The sequence below is a fragment of the Chiloscyllium plagiosum genome, unplaced genomic scaffold (genome assembly GCF_037043375.1).
Source record: "Chiloscyllium plagiosum isolate Xiang-an unplaced genomic scaffold, Cpla_swu_hap1 HiC_scaffold_47, whole genome shotgun sequence".
In the NCBI taxonomy this organism is placed as follows: domain Eukaryota; kingdom Metazoa; phylum Chordata; class Chondrichthyes; order Orectolobiformes; family Hemiscylliidae; genus Chiloscyllium; species Chiloscyllium plagiosum.
Window position 1 is genome coordinate 32,554,657 of NW_028270185.1, and position 17,544 is coordinate 32,572,200.

Here is a 17,544-nt window from a genome sequence, read left to right on the forward strand (position 1 = left end):
TGTTTCTCTCATATACTAGGAGCTTGGAAAGTAAGGCAGACTTTTCAGGAATGTCACATTGTCTCTCCGGATTCACTGAAAACAGTATCTGAGATTTACATTTTCATCCCCTTCAAAGAGCTGTCTCAATTTCCTATCTCTGCTAACATCAATGAATGGAAATGGCTTTTGACACATTGTCCCCTCTCCCTTGGTGAAAGTATTGTTGACACACATCAGTCAGGCAGACATTTTAAATTTGTCCACAGCCACCATTTTATATCAGCAAAACGATGACATTGAGTTTATAAATACGGAAAAGCAAGAGAGACTGGCAACATCAATGCAGTTTGAAAATATATAAAACATTGAACACGCACACAGAATCACACACAAACAGACATACACAGACAGACAGAATCACACACACACAGATACAGACACCATCCTGAAGCTGTCTCCATTTCCTATCTTGCAAGGGAATTCATTTTATGATGATGCATTCAAGCAGGACAGTAAACAGCTTTTGAGATTTTCCCCATTGTGACAGAAATTCAGTCCCAATCTGAAACTTGGAGATATGTAACAGAACTGAAATGAAACAGCAGCTTTCTGTGTTCCTGCTCCCAATGTAACATTTGACCATTTAGTTTACCTTTTCTTCGGTCAACATCCAACAAGGATCACTTCACCGATCCAATAACACATCCCCAGGAATGAGTTCCAGACTGGAATCTAATTCAGGGGTTTATGGTTTACACACAGCATATGAGACACCCAAGAGTGAGGGACAGACACTGGAATCAAATCGAGGGGTTCAGGGTGGTTTACATACAGCATATGATTCCGAGGAGTGAGGGAAAGACTGAAATGTAATCGAGGGGTTCGGGGTGGTTTATAAACAGCATATGCGATAACCAGGAGCGAGGGAGAGACTGTAATCTATTCGAGGGTTTCGGGGTGTTTTATATACAGCAAATGAGATACCCAAGAGTGACGGACAGACTGAAATGTAATCGAGGGGTTCGGGGTGGTTTATAAACAGCATATGCGATACCCAGGTGTGAGGGAGAGACTGGAATGTATTCGAGGGTTTCGGGGTGGTTTATATACAGCATATGACATACCCAGGTGTGTGGGAGAGACTGGAATCGAATCGAGGGGTTCAGGGTGGTTTACATACAGCATATGAGATTCCCAGGAGTGAGGGAGAGACTGAAATCTAATGGAGGGGTTCAGGGTGGTTTACGTACAGGATATGAGATACTCAGTAGTGAGGGAGAGACTGAAATCTAATCGATGGGTTCGGGGTGGTTTACATACAGCAATCAGATACACCGGAGTGAGGGAGAGACTGAAATCTAACCGAGGGGTTCGAAGTGGTTTATATACAGCATATGAGGTACTCAAGAGTGAGGGACAGACTGGAATTAAATTGAGGGGTTCAGGGTGGTTTATGTACAGTATATGAGATAACCAGGTGCGACGGTGAGACAGGAATCAAATCTAGGGGTTCGGGGTGGTTTATATACAGCATTTGAGATACCCAAGAGTGAGGGACAGACTGGAATTAAATTGAGGGGTTTGGGGTGGTTTATATACAGCATATGAGATACCCAGGAGTGAGGGAGAGACTGGAATCTTATCGCGGGTTTCAGGGTGGTTTATATACAGCATATGAGATACCCAGGAGTGAGGGACAGTCTGGAATCTAATCGAGGGGTTCGGGGTGGTTTTCTGCATCCTATGAGATACCCCCGCCTTGTCTTCCCCCCCGCCTTGTCTTCCCCCCCCGCCTTGTCTTCCCCCCCGCCTTCTCTTCCCCACCGCCTTGTCTTCCCCCCACCCATTCTCTCTCTCACACACACACATTCTGTCTCTCACACACGTATTCTCTGTTTCGGTCCCACACTCTCTCTGTACCTCTCTTCGTATCCCTCTCTCTCTGTGTCCCTCACTCTCTCTATCTCTCTCTCTCTGTCCCTATCTCTCTCCCTTTCTTCTCTCTCCATGTACCCTCTCTCTCCATGTCCCCCTCTCTCTCCCTGTCCCTCTCTCTCCCTGTCCCTCTCTCTCCATGTCCCTCTCTCTCTCTGTACCTCTCTCTCCGTGTCCCTCTCTCTCCCTGTCCCTCTCTCTCTCTCCGTGTCCCTCTCTCTCCGTGTCCCTCTCTCTCCGTGTCCCTCTCTCTCCCTGTCCCTCTCTCTCCGTGGCCCTCTCTCTCTCCCTGTCCCTCTCTCTCTCTCTCTCCCTGTCCTTCTCTCTCCGTGACCCTCTCTCTCTCCCTGTCCCTCTCTCTCTCTCCATGTCCCTCGCTCTCCCTGTCCCTCTCTCTCTCTGTCCCTCTCTCTCTCTATCTCTCTCTGTCCCTATCACTCTCCCTTCCCTCTCTCTCCATGCACCCACTCTCTCCCTGTCCCTCTCTCTCTCTCTGTGTCCCTCTCTCTCCATGTACCCTCTCTCTCCATGTCCCCCTCTGTCTCCATGTCCCCCTCTCTCTCCCTGTCCCTCTCTCTCCGTGTCCCTCTCTCTCCGTGTCCCTCTCTCTCTCCCTGTCCCTCTGTCTCTCTCCCTGTCCCTCGCTCTCCCTGTCCCTCTCTCTCTCTGTACCTCTCTCTCTCCCTGTCCTTCTCACTCCCTGTCCCTCTCTCTCCGTGTCCTTCTCTCTCTCCCTGTCCCTCTCTCTCTCTGTCCCTCTGTCTCTCTCCATGTCCCTCTCTCTCCATGTCCCTCTCTCTCTCTGTACCTCTCTCTCTCCCTGTCCCTCTCACTCTCTCGCCCTGTCCCTCTCTCTCCCTGTCCCTCTCTCTCTCCATCATACACACACACACCCACTCACACATAGAAACTGAATATAATGTGGAGAAATGTCCATGAGCAGAACAGATTTCCAAACTAACTCAGTGACAGACGAAAACCCCTTTCTCTGCCCAGTCCCCACTTCCAGACCCAGGGAGGTTTTGTCCCTGACCCAGGGCAGGTTTCTGACGGGATATTATTATATTGCAACATGAAGGTACTGAGTGTAACAGTTTGCTACATCCCGTCATGTCATCTACTTTGCTGTCAGTGTTTTGTGAATTATATTGAAAACATTGGCAGGTGCAAGAGAATATTCTGGAAGGTGATTTGCAGTAAGAATAGAAAAAGCTGAATGTTTCTGTGTAAAATGATGAGAAATTCTGAAACAGTATTGTTCAGATGCTACAGCTGATCATGTACGTAAACATCAGTAAGTCAACATGATGGTAGTGCCAGCAGATAGGAGGACCCGTGATACATTGATCATTATTGAGATGAGATTGTGTTGCCAACATGAGCTTAACATGACATGAAGTGGAAACAAATCAATGGCTGGTTAATATACAAAATAACAGATAGCCCGGAGTGAGTTAAGTCATTGAATCTAAGTGAGGGGTTCAGAGTGGTTTATATACAGAATAACAGATAGCCCAGGGTGAGTTAAGGCATGGAATCTAATTGAGGGGTTCAGGGTAGTTTATATACAGAGAAACAGATAGCCCAGGGTGAGTTAAGGCATGGAATCTAATTGAGGGGTTCAGGGTGGTTTATATACAGAGTAACAGATAGCCCAGGGTGAGTTACAGCTTGGAATTTAATCGAGGGGTTCAGTGTGGTTATGTACAGAATAAAAAGATAGCCCAGAGTGATTTACAGCCTTGAATCTAGTCAATGGGTTCCCAATTTAAACCCACAGAAGGTCAGGGTTGGATTTGAGAAACCCTTCAATTTGGGATAAGGCCTAGCCAAGCCTAGCCTGATCAAACGCTGCAAATCTACAATTCAGTGGCTGAGCTCTTTCAGGTTTTGTATATTATGTTTCTCTCATATATTAGGAGCTTGGAAAGTAAGGCAAACTTTTTTGGAATGTCACATTGTCTCTCCAGATTCACTGTAAACAGTATCTGGGATTTACATTTTCATCCCCTTCAAAGAGCTGTCTCCATTTCCTATCTCTGCTAGCATCAATGAATGGAAATGGCTTTTGACACATTGCCCCCTCTCCCTTGCTGAAAGTATTCCTGACACACATCAGTCAGGCAGACATTTTAAATTTGTCCACAGCCACCATTTTATATCAGCAAAACGATGACATTGAGTTTATAAATACGGAAAAGCAAGAGAGACTGGCAACATCAATGCAGTTTGAAAATATATAAAACATTGAACACGCACACAGAATCACACACAAACAGACATACACAGACAGACAGAATCACACACACACAGATACAGACACCATCCTGAAGCTGTCTCCATTTCCTATCTTGCAAGGGAATTCATTTTATGATGATGCATTCAAGCAGGACAGTCAACAGCTTTTGAGATTTTCCCCATTGTGACAGAAATTCAGCCCCAATCTGAAACTTGGAGATATGTAACAGAACTGAAATGAAACAGCAGCTTTCTGTGTTCCTGCTCCCAATGTAACATTTGACCATTTAGTTTACCTTGTCTTCGGTCTAACATCCAACAAGGATCACTTCACTGATCCAATAACACATCCAGAGGAGTGAGTTCCAGACTGGAATCTAATTGAGGGGTTTATGGTTTACATACAGCATATGAGATACCCAGGAGTGAGGGACAGACACTGGAATCAAATCGAGGGTTTCGCGGTGGATTATATACAGCATATCAGACATCCAAGAGTGAGGGACAGACTGGAATCTAATCGAGGGGTTTATGGTGGATTATATACAGCATATGAGATACCCAGGAGTGAGGGAGAGACTGCAATCTAACCGAAGGGTGTTTATGTACTGATTCAGATGGCATTGATTCATCAATCACAGCTATACAGTCATGAATAGGAAGGCAATTCCCTCCATGAATAAAGGAAATCTACTGCAGATCTCATACAAAGGGAATCCTTCCTCTCAGTAAACTCTGCCATCACATCACCCAACATATCAGCTAAAGCAGGACACACTGGGCATGCTGGAGCCAACAAAGGGACTCCGGGTGATTGATGTCAGACCGGACCAATGAAAGGACGGTGGGCGGAGCTGGAGGACCTAGCGGGATGTTGGTCCTCCAACCAATCAAAGTGAATGAAAGGCGGAGCTAAACTAACCCATGTGATCACCCTCGCGCGCGGCGCAGAGTCGCTGTAATGAAGGCTCGGGAAGTTATGAAGAGAAAGGATACGGTTAGGAAAGAAATAAACAGGCAAACGGGAGAAAATCTGTGTTGCTATGAGCGGAGAGGTTTTACAAACAAATTGTGCACGTCCGAAAACACAAATTTGCAGTAAATGAGGAATGGCCTCAGCGCGGCTGCAGGCCTGAGTGAGCGCCGCCATCTATTCGGGACAACGATTCACTGGATACGTGCGGAGCCGCCATCTTTGTAGGGGGCAAGGTGCAGCCAGGCGCATGTGCAGCTTGTCTCAGTATAAAGTCATTGTGATGTCAGCAGCCCACACTGCTCTGATTCCCCTCTGGGCTTCCTCATGGCCACATTGTCAATATCCAGCTTCCTCACTCTACAACCATTGGGTGTATTTCTGGTCTGTTTATACTGTATTATTACTTTTGTAGACCCTTTGTAAATGAGGTTTTCGCTGCGGCCCAGCCCCTGACCATGTGCTGCTCTATTATCAGATTACTTTTTTCTTGAATATTATTGACAGTCAAGAATTCTTTTTTCAAATAAGCAAGAGTATTTTCCTTCCATTTCTGACTATCAAATTCTGCACCCCTTTTATTCCCTGTAATCCATTTTGCATTCCCTGAAACATTAACTGTGTTTCTCCTTCCACAGATACCAGTGATTCATGCCAAATCCCTGTTGCCTGGGGAGAGGGTGATGTTTGACTTTCTTGTACAGCTGCAGTCTGTGTGGTGAAGGTGCTCCCACAATGTGGTTGGGTAAGAGACATTACAGAGTATTCATTACAGCAACAGTGATGATTTGAAAATAATGTGCAAATCAACAACAGTTTGTATTGTTATTATCAAGCTTATAATTTCACAAAAATACTATTGAGACCTTTAGACATAAGGCCAGAGATGAAGATATTAGGTCAGGTGACCAAAAGCATTGCCAAAAAGCAGGTTTTGAGGAATGTCTTAAAGGTGGAAAGCAGTCCTGAGAGGTTTTGGCTGCGAATTCCAGACCATGCTGCTTCAGTAACTGTAGAAACAACCACACAGGTGAAGTAATGAATTAACAAATGGTTGGGAGTCTTGAAGAAAATGAGTTGTCGAGGTCACAAAGTGTGTGTGGTGCAGGGAGCTAGGGATGATCACAGCCAGGAATTAAATCAAGTGTGAGAAATTTAAATTGAGGGATGAGGTGCTGGCAGGTGAGACTAGATTCGGTTTGGATATCTGGTCAGCATGGACGGGTTGGATCGAAGGGTCTTTTTCCATGCTGTGCATCTCTATGGCTGTATGCTGTTGATTATGAATAGGACCCTTTTGTTGAATCAACAAGCAGAGATTTAGACTTTCTTGAGATTACAGGGAGGTTGAATGTGGGAAGCTGGCCCTGAGTGTGTTTGGAAAATGAAGTCTGCAGAGCACACAAGGTTGATGAAAGTATATGAGCTGAGACAAGGGTGGAATCAGCTAGAAACAGTGGTGTTGGAGTGGGACTGAGTTATCACACTGACCTCACCTTTGGGATTCAGCTGGTTGCCAGGTTGTGAATCAGGGCGGTAACACAATCGGGAGCTGAGTGGCCCTGGTGGAGCCTAAAGTGAGTGTCACTCAGCTGGCTGTTGCTGAGCAGCTGCTGCTTGGTAGCCCTGATAATGACATTTTCCATCACTTTACTGCTGATCGAGTGTGGACTGACAGAGGGAAATTGCCTGGGTTGGATTGCACTGTGTTTTTGTGTTGAACATCCCTGGGCAATGTTCCACATTGTCGGTAGATGCCAGTGCTGGAGAGGTACTTGGCTTGGTGGGTGGCAAGTCCTGGAGCACAAGCCATCAGTATTATTGCCAGAATATTGGCAGGGCCCATAGACTTTGCACGACTTAACCATTTTTTAATGTTATTCAAACTTAACCGAACTGGCTTAAAACTCACTTCTGTGATGTTGGAAACCACTGGAGAAGGCTAAGATGGATCATCCCACTTTGCACTTCTGGCTGCAGATTGCTGCAAATGCTGTCATCTTATCTGGTGCATGGATGTGTGAGGCCCCTCGATCAGTAAGGGTGGGGATATCTGTGATGCTTCCTCCAGTGAGTTGTTTAATTGTCCATCACCGTTCACAACTGGGTGTGGGAGAACTGCAGAGTTCCGATCTGTTCCATTGGATGTAGGATCACTTAGCTCTGTTGCTTGCTGCTGATGCTGTTTGATGCAGGTAGTTCCGTTTGGTAGCTTCACCAGGTTGGCACTTCATTTTTAGATCTGCCTGGTGCTGCTCATGGCATGCCCTCCTTTCCTGTCCATTGTGGTGGGTGAGAGCGGGATTTACAACCCCATGAGATTACAGATTGTGCTGGAGTACAGTTCTGCTGCTGTTTATGTCCCACAGTGCCTCAGAGATACCCAGTTTGAGATCCTACATCTCTTCAAAATCTGTCCCAATTAGAACGGTGATAGTGCCACTCAACACAATGGAGGTTTTTCTCAACTTTAAGGCAAGACTTTGTCTCCAAAAAGAATGTGTGATGGTCACTGTTCCTGATACTGTCATGGCCAGATGTATCTGCAGTTGGTCAATTCATAACAATGAGATCAAGTATGTTTTACACTCTTGTTGGTTCCCTCACCACCCACTGCAAACTCAGTTGAGCAGCTATATCCTTTAGGACCTGACCAGCTCAGTCAGTAATTCTGTTGCAGAGCTAGTCTCGATTGTGAACATTGAAATCCTGTACACAGAGTACGTTTGACACCATTTTACTTCCTCAGTGCTTCCTCCAAATGTTCAACATGAAGGAGAACTGATCCATCAGCCAAGGGAGGAGGAGATGTGGTAATCAGCAGGAGCCATGAGATTTCCTGATCTCCGGAGTCGATGCTGAGTACTTCCAGGGCAAATCCTCCCTGTCTGTACACCACTGTGCCACCACCTCTGCCTGGTCTGTCCTGCCGGTGGGACAGGACATATCCAGAGATTTCAGGAGAAAGTGAAGACTGCAGATGCTGGAGATCAGAGTCAAGAGTCTGGTGCTGGAAAAGCACAGCAGGTCAGGGTTATGAAGGGCTGAGTCTCGAAACGTCAATTATCCTTCTCCTCGGATGCTGCCTGACCTGTTGTGCTTTTCCAGCACCACACTATCGATATCTAGGGATGGTGATGGTGATATTGGTCATTGTTTGTAAGGGATGATTCCGTGAATATGACTGTCAGGCTGTTCCTTGACTAGTCTGTGAGACAGCTCTCCACATTTTTGCACCAAAATCCATATGTCAGTGTGGAGGATGTTGCACCATCGAGAGGGCTGATTCTGTGGTTGTAATTTCTGGTGCCTTGTTAGTTGCCAACTGGTCCATCCAGCTTCAATCCTGTGTTGAGACTTTGCAGTGATTAATACAGTGAGGAGCTGGCTGGGCCGCTGTCAGGTTGGCAGGATTTCTTTCGCCATTGACAATGGTTCCATGGAGATCATGAGATTCCTAATACGTTTTTTTTCTTGAATTCAGATTCCACCATCTGCCAAGACAGGATTCGAACCAGGACTTCAGTCGTTTGTTTTAATATTCTGGATAAAAGCTAAATACATCAGGTTTGTTCACTCATTTTAAATATCACTAACCCTGGCTTTGTTTCTTTGTAAAATACTGTCCATCATCCTGTCTCCTCCATCCTCCCCTCCAACAACATGAGTGAGGAGCACATGGAGTTTCTCTGTCATTGAGACTGAGATAATCCGACCTGCTTCTCTCCCTCCCACTAGCCCACTGAGCCAAACTGCCTCACGTGGTTTTCCTGGTTTTTGTCCTAAACCTACATCTTTCTCCAGTCTCTTGTCAAGCCTTATCAGAGCTCACCTTGACCCTTTACCCTAATCTCGCTAAACTCACTTTCCAACTCTCTTTCCTCCACTGCCGTCTCATCACTCCCCTTCGCCAATTCATAGGTATTATTCTTTGTTCTGTCTGTTGGTCTTTTTTTGGTTATGTCCTTCTCTCCCATTCTGTGAAAAACTAATATTTGTCCTCACCGTTGTTGGAAAATCCTGTTCCATCTCCACTCTCCCTTTCCTTTCTGTATTACTTGCATTTGGTGTCCCTCGTGGATCTATCCTTGGCCCCTCCTGTATCACACCTACATACTGCCAGGAGGTGACATTGTGCAAAAGCACCATGTTGGGTTTCACATGTACACTGACGATGCCTAGCTCTCCCTCACCATCATCCCTCTCCATTGTTCCACTGTTACTCAGTTACCAAACTGCTTATCACATTCCCACTACTCGATTAGCTGCAATTTTCTTGTCACGGTTAAACCCATTGCCTTACCTTTACCTTTCTGCTGAGCCCCTCCCTCCCACTGGGAACTCTCTGAGGCAGAATGACACTCTTCACAATATTGCTGTTACATCTGACCCCAAGGTGACCTGATCAGACAACCACACGATCCCAATCTCTTCAAAGTTGCATTTCTCCACCTCACCCCAGCTCAATTGCTACTGAAATCCCTTACCCGTGTCTGTGTTGCCTTATCTTGATGAATCCAAAACAGAACCCTTGATTCCGTGACTCAGAATCTGGTTTCAGACTCCCCTCTCAGTATTTACCCTCAGACACATCCTCTCAGTATTTATCCTGTCAAACCCCTTAAGAATCCCATCTGTCTCAATGAGATCACCTCTCTTTCTCCAAACTCCGGTGAGTAGAGTCCCAACCTTTTCAGCCTTTATTTAAAAGATAATCCCTCCAAACCAGGGATCATCTCATTGAATCTTCCCTGAAATGCCTCCAATAAAGTGACACATTTCCTTATCTAAAGGGACCAAAACTGCTCTCATTACTGCAGATATGGTGGTCTCACCAGCACTTCTACACGTTACTCTCAGGTATATACTCTAAGCTCTAATACTGAACACCTTTAAAACAAAACATTCCATTCCCCTTCCTGATTCCCTGTTGTAACTGTGTGGTAGCTTTCTGTGTTTCCTGAACAATTAACCCTGGTCCCTTTGTGGTGCAGCTTTCTACAGTTTCCACCATTTAAATAGTACTTTGTTCTTTTATTATCTCCTCCAAAATGAGCAACTTCCCATTTTCCCAAGTTACGCCCCATCTGGCAACTTGTTGCCCCCTTCTCCTGTGCATCTCTCTCTCTTCATAATTCTCTTAGACCTTTACAGTTAAGCCTTTTCTAGGAGATATCCCCCCTTTCCCATTCTTCCAGACATTTACTGGGAGCATTGGGCAGTGGGAAGCAGACAGAGTTGCTATCTTTTTAGGGATACGTTTTGGAGTGATTGGGAGGATCTTCCTACCCATTGGTCAGGATGGAGACAACTTGCCCATCGTTAGGCATTAGCCTTTCACACTCATGTCTTATTGATGAGGCAGAGCGGCGGCACGGAATGAAAGAAAAGAAAGTAATTCTTGTTTCCCATATCTCACTGACCCTTGGATCATTTTCTCCAATGTGTCAAAGAACTGCTGTGTTCAGTCACATGAGATCTCAAGTGGGCGGCACGGTGGCACAGTGGTCAGCACTGCTGCCTCACAGTGTCAGAGACCCGGGTTCAATTCCCACCTCAGACGACTGACTGTGGATTTTGCACGTTCTCCCTGTGTCTGCGTGGGTTTGCTCCAAGTACTCCGGTTTCCTCCCACAGTCCAAAAATGTGCAGGTCAGGTAAATTGGCCATGCTAAATTGCCCGTAGTGTTAGGTAAGGGGTAAATGAGGGGTATGGGTGGGTTGCGCTTCAACGGGTTGGTGTGGACTTTTTGGGCCGAAGGGCCTGTTTCCACACTGTAAGCAATCTAATCTAACCAAGTTGGAATCTCCTAGAAACCCACAGATTTCCCCCTGATGTTGACTGCAGTTGTCCTCGAGGGTAATATGTACAGTCATCCTGGGCCACAAGGAGGGGATGGTGTGAGTTTCTAACCTGAACTGAGAGTGACAGATTTTATAAACTTGTATTACAGGTGGACATTCAGATGGTAATCTCAGTAAATGTTCTCCCAAACTCTGATTGAATTACTCAGTATATCAGGACCTGGATATTCGCATTGTGTGTGTGAGTATTGTGTTCCAGATCAATCCCATTTGCTGCTTAAAAATTCTCCTTTGAATCATCGCATTCTCTCAAAAGGTCTCCCCAAACCTTCAATGTGTCATGTAATCCTTTTATGATGACCTGATGAGTGTAAGGTTTATTATTCAAATGTTTAATTTTTGTATAAGGATGTCTCAGAGAGGGAGCAGAATATTCTTAAAGGGGAGAATAACCATTTTGCGGGGAGGCTGTTGTTTATTGGTATCAATGACATCGGAATAGAAGAGTTCACATTATTGGATCATTGGAATCTCTTGTGGGGTAGAATTGACCTCCATCAGAAGGATGGATTGTACTAGGAGTGGAAGGGAACAGTTGCTAGTGCTATTCAGGAGGCATTAAACCAGTGAAGGAATGTGGGTAAACCCAGAGAGAGAGTGAGGGAAGAGCTAAGTCTGACGCTGGCACAGTTCAGACGTCAAACAGTCAAGGCAGACAAGGGCAAGGCACCGAATAAGCAGTTACACTGCATTTATTTCAATTCAGGAGGCCCGATAGGTCGGGCAGAGGAGCTCAGAGTATGGTTTTGAACATCGCACTGGGATATAATAGCAAACACAGAGGCATGAATTAATGATGGATAGGGCCAGCAGCTTAATGTTCGAGTATATCGATGCTATAGCAAAGATAGAAAGGGGGCAACAGAGCAGGGGGAGAGGTATTTTTATTATGGTTAACATTACAGCTGGGCTTCAAGAGGGTATTCCTGGGAGTACTGAAAATGTGTTGCTGGAAAAGCGCAGCAGGTCACGCAGCATCCAGGGAACAGGAGAATCGACATTTCGGGCATAAGCCCTTCTTCAGCAATACATTTTCAGCTCTGATCTCCAGCATCTGCAGACCTCACTTATTCCTGGGAGTACATCCTGGCAGGTTATACAGGTGGAACTGAGAAACAAGAAAGGGATGATCTCCTTATTGGGATGGTACTATTGACCCCCACCCCTTCCCCAGTCAGCAGGGAGTTGAGAAGCAAATTTACTAAGAGATCACTTCTCTGTAAGAATAGTATGGTTGTGTACAAGACTTGACCTTCTTTGTTATTCATTCACAGGATGAGGGTGTCACTGGCTGGGCCCAAAGGGCAGTAAAGAGTCAGTCACAATGGCTGTGCGTCTGGAGTCACATGTAGGCCAAACCAGGTAAGGAGGCAGATTCCTTCCCTGAAGGATATTAGCGAATCTGATGAGTTTTTTTTTCGCAATAATCAACAATGGATTCATGATCTTTAATAGATTCTTACTTCCAAATTTTTAATGAATTCATATTCCATTGTCTGCTGTGACGGGATCCAAACCCCGGGCCCCGGAATGTTTTCTGGGTGTCTGGATTATCCATCTAGTGATAATCTCCCGAGGCCATTTGGCAGGGTGAGTGACTGAGGTATCCGTGGGGCAGCACATCAGCACCAAAGATCCCATGGTCTCTGCGGAAGATAGAAAGAGCTGGGGAGGGAGATATATCCCTGGTGGTGGGGTCTGACTGTAGGTAGCGGACATAGCAGAGGTTAATGGTGATTAGTGGGTGACAGGTGAGGACCGAGGGATTATATTCTTATTGTGGTTGGAGGGGTGGGGGGAAGGCGGAGGTACAGGAAGTGGAGGATATGCGTTGGAGTGCATTGTTGATCAAGTGGGAGGGAAATCCGGTCCTTGAAAGAGGAAACCTTTCTGGGATGTCCTGGAGTGGAATTGCTTCTGCTCGGAGCAGATATGGCAGAGGCAGAGAAATTGGAAGTACAGGATCACGTTTTTACAGGAATATACTCGAGGGTAATCAGGAGAGCAAAAGGGGGACTTGAAATATCTCTAGGAAATAGTTTTAAGGGGAATTCAAAGAGATTCTACGAATACATTAAGGATAAAAAAATAACCAGACGGAGAATAGGAATTCTTAAAGATCAACAAGGCCATCTATGGAACAACAGGAGGTGGGAGAAATACTATGCTATTCTATTCTAGAGAGTTTGGAGAAATAAATAGTGATCACTGGAAAAGTGTCTAGATTACAGAGGAGGAAGTACTGGATGTCTTAAACAGTAGCAAGGTGGATAAATCCCTGGGACCTGATCAGGTGTATCCCAGAAATTTGTGGAAAGCTAGGAAGGTGATGGCAGTGCCCTTCCCTGAGGTATTTATATCATTGTTTGTGACAGGTGAGGTGCTGGAAGATGGGTGGCCATTATTTAAAAAAGGTGGTAAGGAAAGGCCAGGGAACAAGAGAACAGTCCACCTAACGTCAGTGGTAGGTAAGTTGTTGGAAGGGATTCTGAGGGACAGGATTTACATGTATTTGGAAAGACAAGGATTGATTAGGGATAGTTAACGTGGCTTTGTGTGTGGGAAATTCTCTCTCTCTAACTTGATTGAGTTTTTTTGAAGATGTGACAAAGATGATTGATGAAGGCAGACTGTGGACGTTGTCTATATGGACACTGAACGATGTTCCACAAAGCAGACTGGTTAGCAAGGTTAGATAACAACATGAAATGGCGGGAGAACGAGCCATTTGGATACAAAACTGGCTTGAAGGGAGGAGGCAGAGGGTGGTGATGGAGGGTTGCTTTGCGGACTGGAAGCCTGTGAGCAGCATTGTCCTGCAGGAATGGATATTGGGTCCTGAAATAAGTGACTTGGATGTGAATATGAGATATGGTCAGTGGGTTTACAGAAGACACCAAAATTGGAGGTGTAGTGGACAAAGAAGAATGTTAGTTCAGAATGCAACAGTATCTTGACCAGATGGGCCATTGGAGCGAGGATTGGCAGACTGGGTTCAATTTAGACAAAAGTAAGCTGTTGGATTTTGGAAAGGCAAATCAGAGCAGGACTTGTACACTTAATGGTAAAGCCCTTGGGAATGTTGCTGAACATAGAGACCATGGAGTGCAGGTTCATTGTTCCTTGAAAGGAGAGTCACAGGTAGGCAGACTAGTGAAGGTGGGGTTTGGTATGCTGATATTTATTGGTCAATGCATCGAGTACAGAAGCTGAGACATCAAATTGTGGTTGGACAGGACATTGATTAAGTCATTTCAGGAATTCTGTTTTAAGTTCGAAATTCCCTGTTCTGGAAAGGATGTTGTGAATCTTGAAAGCGTTCAGACAAGATTTACAAAGACTTTGCTAGGGTTGGAAGATTTGGACTACAGGGAGAGGCTGAATAAGCCAGAGTTAATTTCCCTGGAGAGTCAAAGACTGGGAGGTGACTTCATGGAAATTTATAAAATCATGAAGGGCATGGATAAGGTGAACAGCCAGGGCCCTTTCCCCCCCGTTAGGTGGGTTCAAAATAAGATCACATGGGCTTAGGTTGAGAGGGCAAAGATTAAAAACGGATCTAAGGGGCAAAGTTTTCAAGCTGTGTGTGGTGTATGTGTGGGATGAGCTGCCAGATGAAATAGTGGAAGCTGATACAATTACAACATTTGAAAGGCATCCGATTGGGTACATGAATAGGAAGAGTTTCCAATGATATGGACCTATAGCTGGCAAATGGGGCTCCATTTGTTGAGGATTCCTATTTGGCATGGACAAATTAGACCAAAGGTCTGTTTCTGTGCTGTACATCTCTATGACACTAATAAATGAAAATAAGATGTGTTCCTCTTTTGTGGAAAGCTAGCGGAAGCACAGATAATTGTCCTTGGAGCTGAGAAGGTTAAGCAGTGATTTTAACCAGGTGCAAATTTGTGTCTAGGATATCTAATCTGCAGAGAGAGTGGAAATGTTAACACTGTCACAATTTTAGTGACTATTTTCAGGTAATTGGCAAATAATGTGAACATTATTTTATTCAGTAAGTTCTGAGTATCTGGAACAGTCTGAATGGCAGCTGGACACAGACTCAGCAGTTATTCATAAAAAGATTTGGAATTTTACTTTTTAAAGGAAGATTTGGGGGGCTATTGGCAAATGGGAAGGGAATTTGGACAGATTTGCAGCATCTCCACAGGGAGAGGGTACATCCCAAATGGGCTGAATAGCCCCAGACCCTGTGCTCTCTGATACTGCCCCATTGAGTGTGAATGTTGTAGCTCATCCCAGGGCAGAGAGAGGGAGGATCCCACCACTCACCTCACAATGGGCCCCGATGATTGATGTCAGTACAGGCCAATAGGGGGCAGAGGGCAGTACTGGAGGACCAGGCCGTACCAGTTTGTCTTCCAACCAATCGGAGTGAATGAGAGCATCCTCAAGAACTAAAGAAAGGCACATATCGCAGAGATTTGAGAAACTGGAGGACATGAGATAGGGAGCGTTCTGTGGCTGGTGAGGAATTATATAAATAAGGAAGAGTTGTGAGGCTGGATGAGGTGACAGTGATCAGGAGAGTTGAGGATGGAGGAATTTAGAGTTAGTGAGGATGAGAGTCATAATGTTATACAGCAAGGAAACAGGCTCTGTGGTGCAACCAGTCCATGCCAACCATAATTCCAAACTGAACTAATTGTACCTGCCTCCGCTTAGTCCACATCCATCCAAATATTTCCTATTTATGTACTTATCTGAATGTCTTTTAAATATTGTAATTGTACTCACAGCTACCACTTCCTCTGGAAGTTCATTTCACACATATATATATTTTTTTAAAACCCTAATGTCTTTTCTCAAATCTTTCTCATTTCTTCTCAAAATGAATGCACCCGAGTTTTGAATCCCTCTCTCCCCCGACTATTCACCTTATCTACACTCTTTCTGATTTTATAAACCTTTAATAAGGTTACCCCTCAACCTCATGCACTGCAGTGGAAAAAATTCCCAGCATATCCAGCCTCTCCTTAGAACACAATCCCTCCATTCATGGCAACATGCAGGTAAATCTCTCCTGAACCTGCTCCAATTTAATAATATCCCTCCTATAACAGCACAACCACAACTGGACAGAGTATTCCAGAAGAGGCCTCTCCAACGTCCTGTACATCCTCAACATAACGTCCCAACTCCTGTACTCAATGGTCTGAACAATGACGGTAAGTGTGCTATGCACCACCTTAACCACCCTGTCTACATGTGACGCAAACTTCCAAGACGTGAAGCCCTCTGTCTCTTCGTTCCAATATCACAACTCAAGGTCCTACTTTTATTGAGTGTAAGTCCTACCCTGGTTTGTTTTATCAAGATGTAATATTTTGCATTTATTCCAATCCAAAAACATTTTCAAGTATAAAGGCAGTAGGAGTATAATTAAGAGGGAAATCAGGAGACAAAAAGGGGACGTGAGATAGCTTTGGCGAATAGGGTTAAGGATAATCCAAAGGGCTTTTATAAATACATTAAGAACAAAAGGCTAACTAGGAGAAAATAGAGATCAGCAAGGCAGTCTTTGTGTGGGGCTTCAGGCGATGGGCGAGATAGGGAAACAAGTACTTTGCATCAGTGTTTACTGTGAAGAAGTACATGGGAGATATAAAATGTATTTGAATAAATGGTGACATCTTGAAAAATGTCCATATTACAGAGGAGGAGGAGGTGCTGGATGAGTGGCTAAGGAGCTGGTGCAGGGGAAAATGATTCACATTTTTGGATCACTGTGATCTCCTCTGGAGTAGAGTTGACCTGCATAAGAAGGATGGATTGTACCTGATTTGGAAGTGTCTAATATCTGGGCAGGGAGATTTGTTAATGCTACTCAGGAGGCATTAAACCAGTGAGGGAGTGGGTGTGATTGCAAATAGATAGTGAGAAAAGAGGTATGTCTAAGGCTGGTGCAGTTCTGAGGTCAAATAGTCAAGGCAGGCAAGGGCAAAGCAGAGAATGAGGTCAGACTGAGCAGTTACACTGCATTTATTTCAATGCAAGAGGCCTGACAGGGAAGGCAGATGGGCTTAGGGTATGGTTTTGAACATGGCACTGGGATATCATGGGTATTACAGAAACGTGGCTCAGGGATGGATAGGACTGGCAGCTTAATGTTTCAGAGTATAGATGCTATAGGAAGAATAGAAACAGGGCCAACAGAGGAGGGGGAGTAGCCTTTTTATTGGGGATAGCATTATGTTTGTGCTTAGGGAGGATATTCATGGGAGTACACCCAGTGAAGTTATTTGGGTGGAACTGGGAAATAAGAAAGGGATGATCACCTGATTGGGGTTGTCTGAGTGGATTTCATCCGGGTTCTCTGGTTTCCTCCCACAGTCCAAAGATGTGCAGGGTAGATTGGATTATCCGGGCTGAATTGCCCGTAGTGCTCAGGGATGTGTAGGTTGGGTGGCCCTGGAAAATGCAACATTACAGGGGGAGGTTAGGAGGCTCTGAGCGTCAGTATCGATGTGATGAGCTGAATGGTCTCATTCCACACTGTTGGGATTCTCTGATAATTCTACTAGTTT

At 45.0% G+C, this 17,544-nt stretch overlaps 1 long non-coding RNA gene across 3 annotated transcripts in view; it reads left to right on the forward strand.

Annotated features, from left to right (window-relative positions):
* The first annotated feature begins 5,105 nt into the window (after window positions 1–5,105).
* Window positions 5,106–17,544, forward strand: part of LOC148136063 (uncharacterized) — a 46,331-nt gene continuing 33,892 nt past the window's right edge. Inside the window, exons 1-6 of one of the 3 annotated variants that reach the window (XR_015754697.1) lie at window positions 5,472–5,512; window positions 5,767–5,873; window positions 8,613–8,695; window positions 11,083–11,174; window positions 12,268–12,355; window positions 16,081–16,185. This is a non-coding gene — a long non-coding RNA (uncharacterized LOC148136063). Of the gene's footprint in view, window positions 5,153–5,471; window positions 5,513–5,766; window positions 5,874–8,612; window positions 8,696–11,082; window positions 11,175–12,267; window positions 12,356–16,080; window positions 16,186–17,544 lie in introns of those variants that run through there. The other 2 variants (XR_015754696.1, XR_015754695.1) reach the window with 2 other exon arrangements.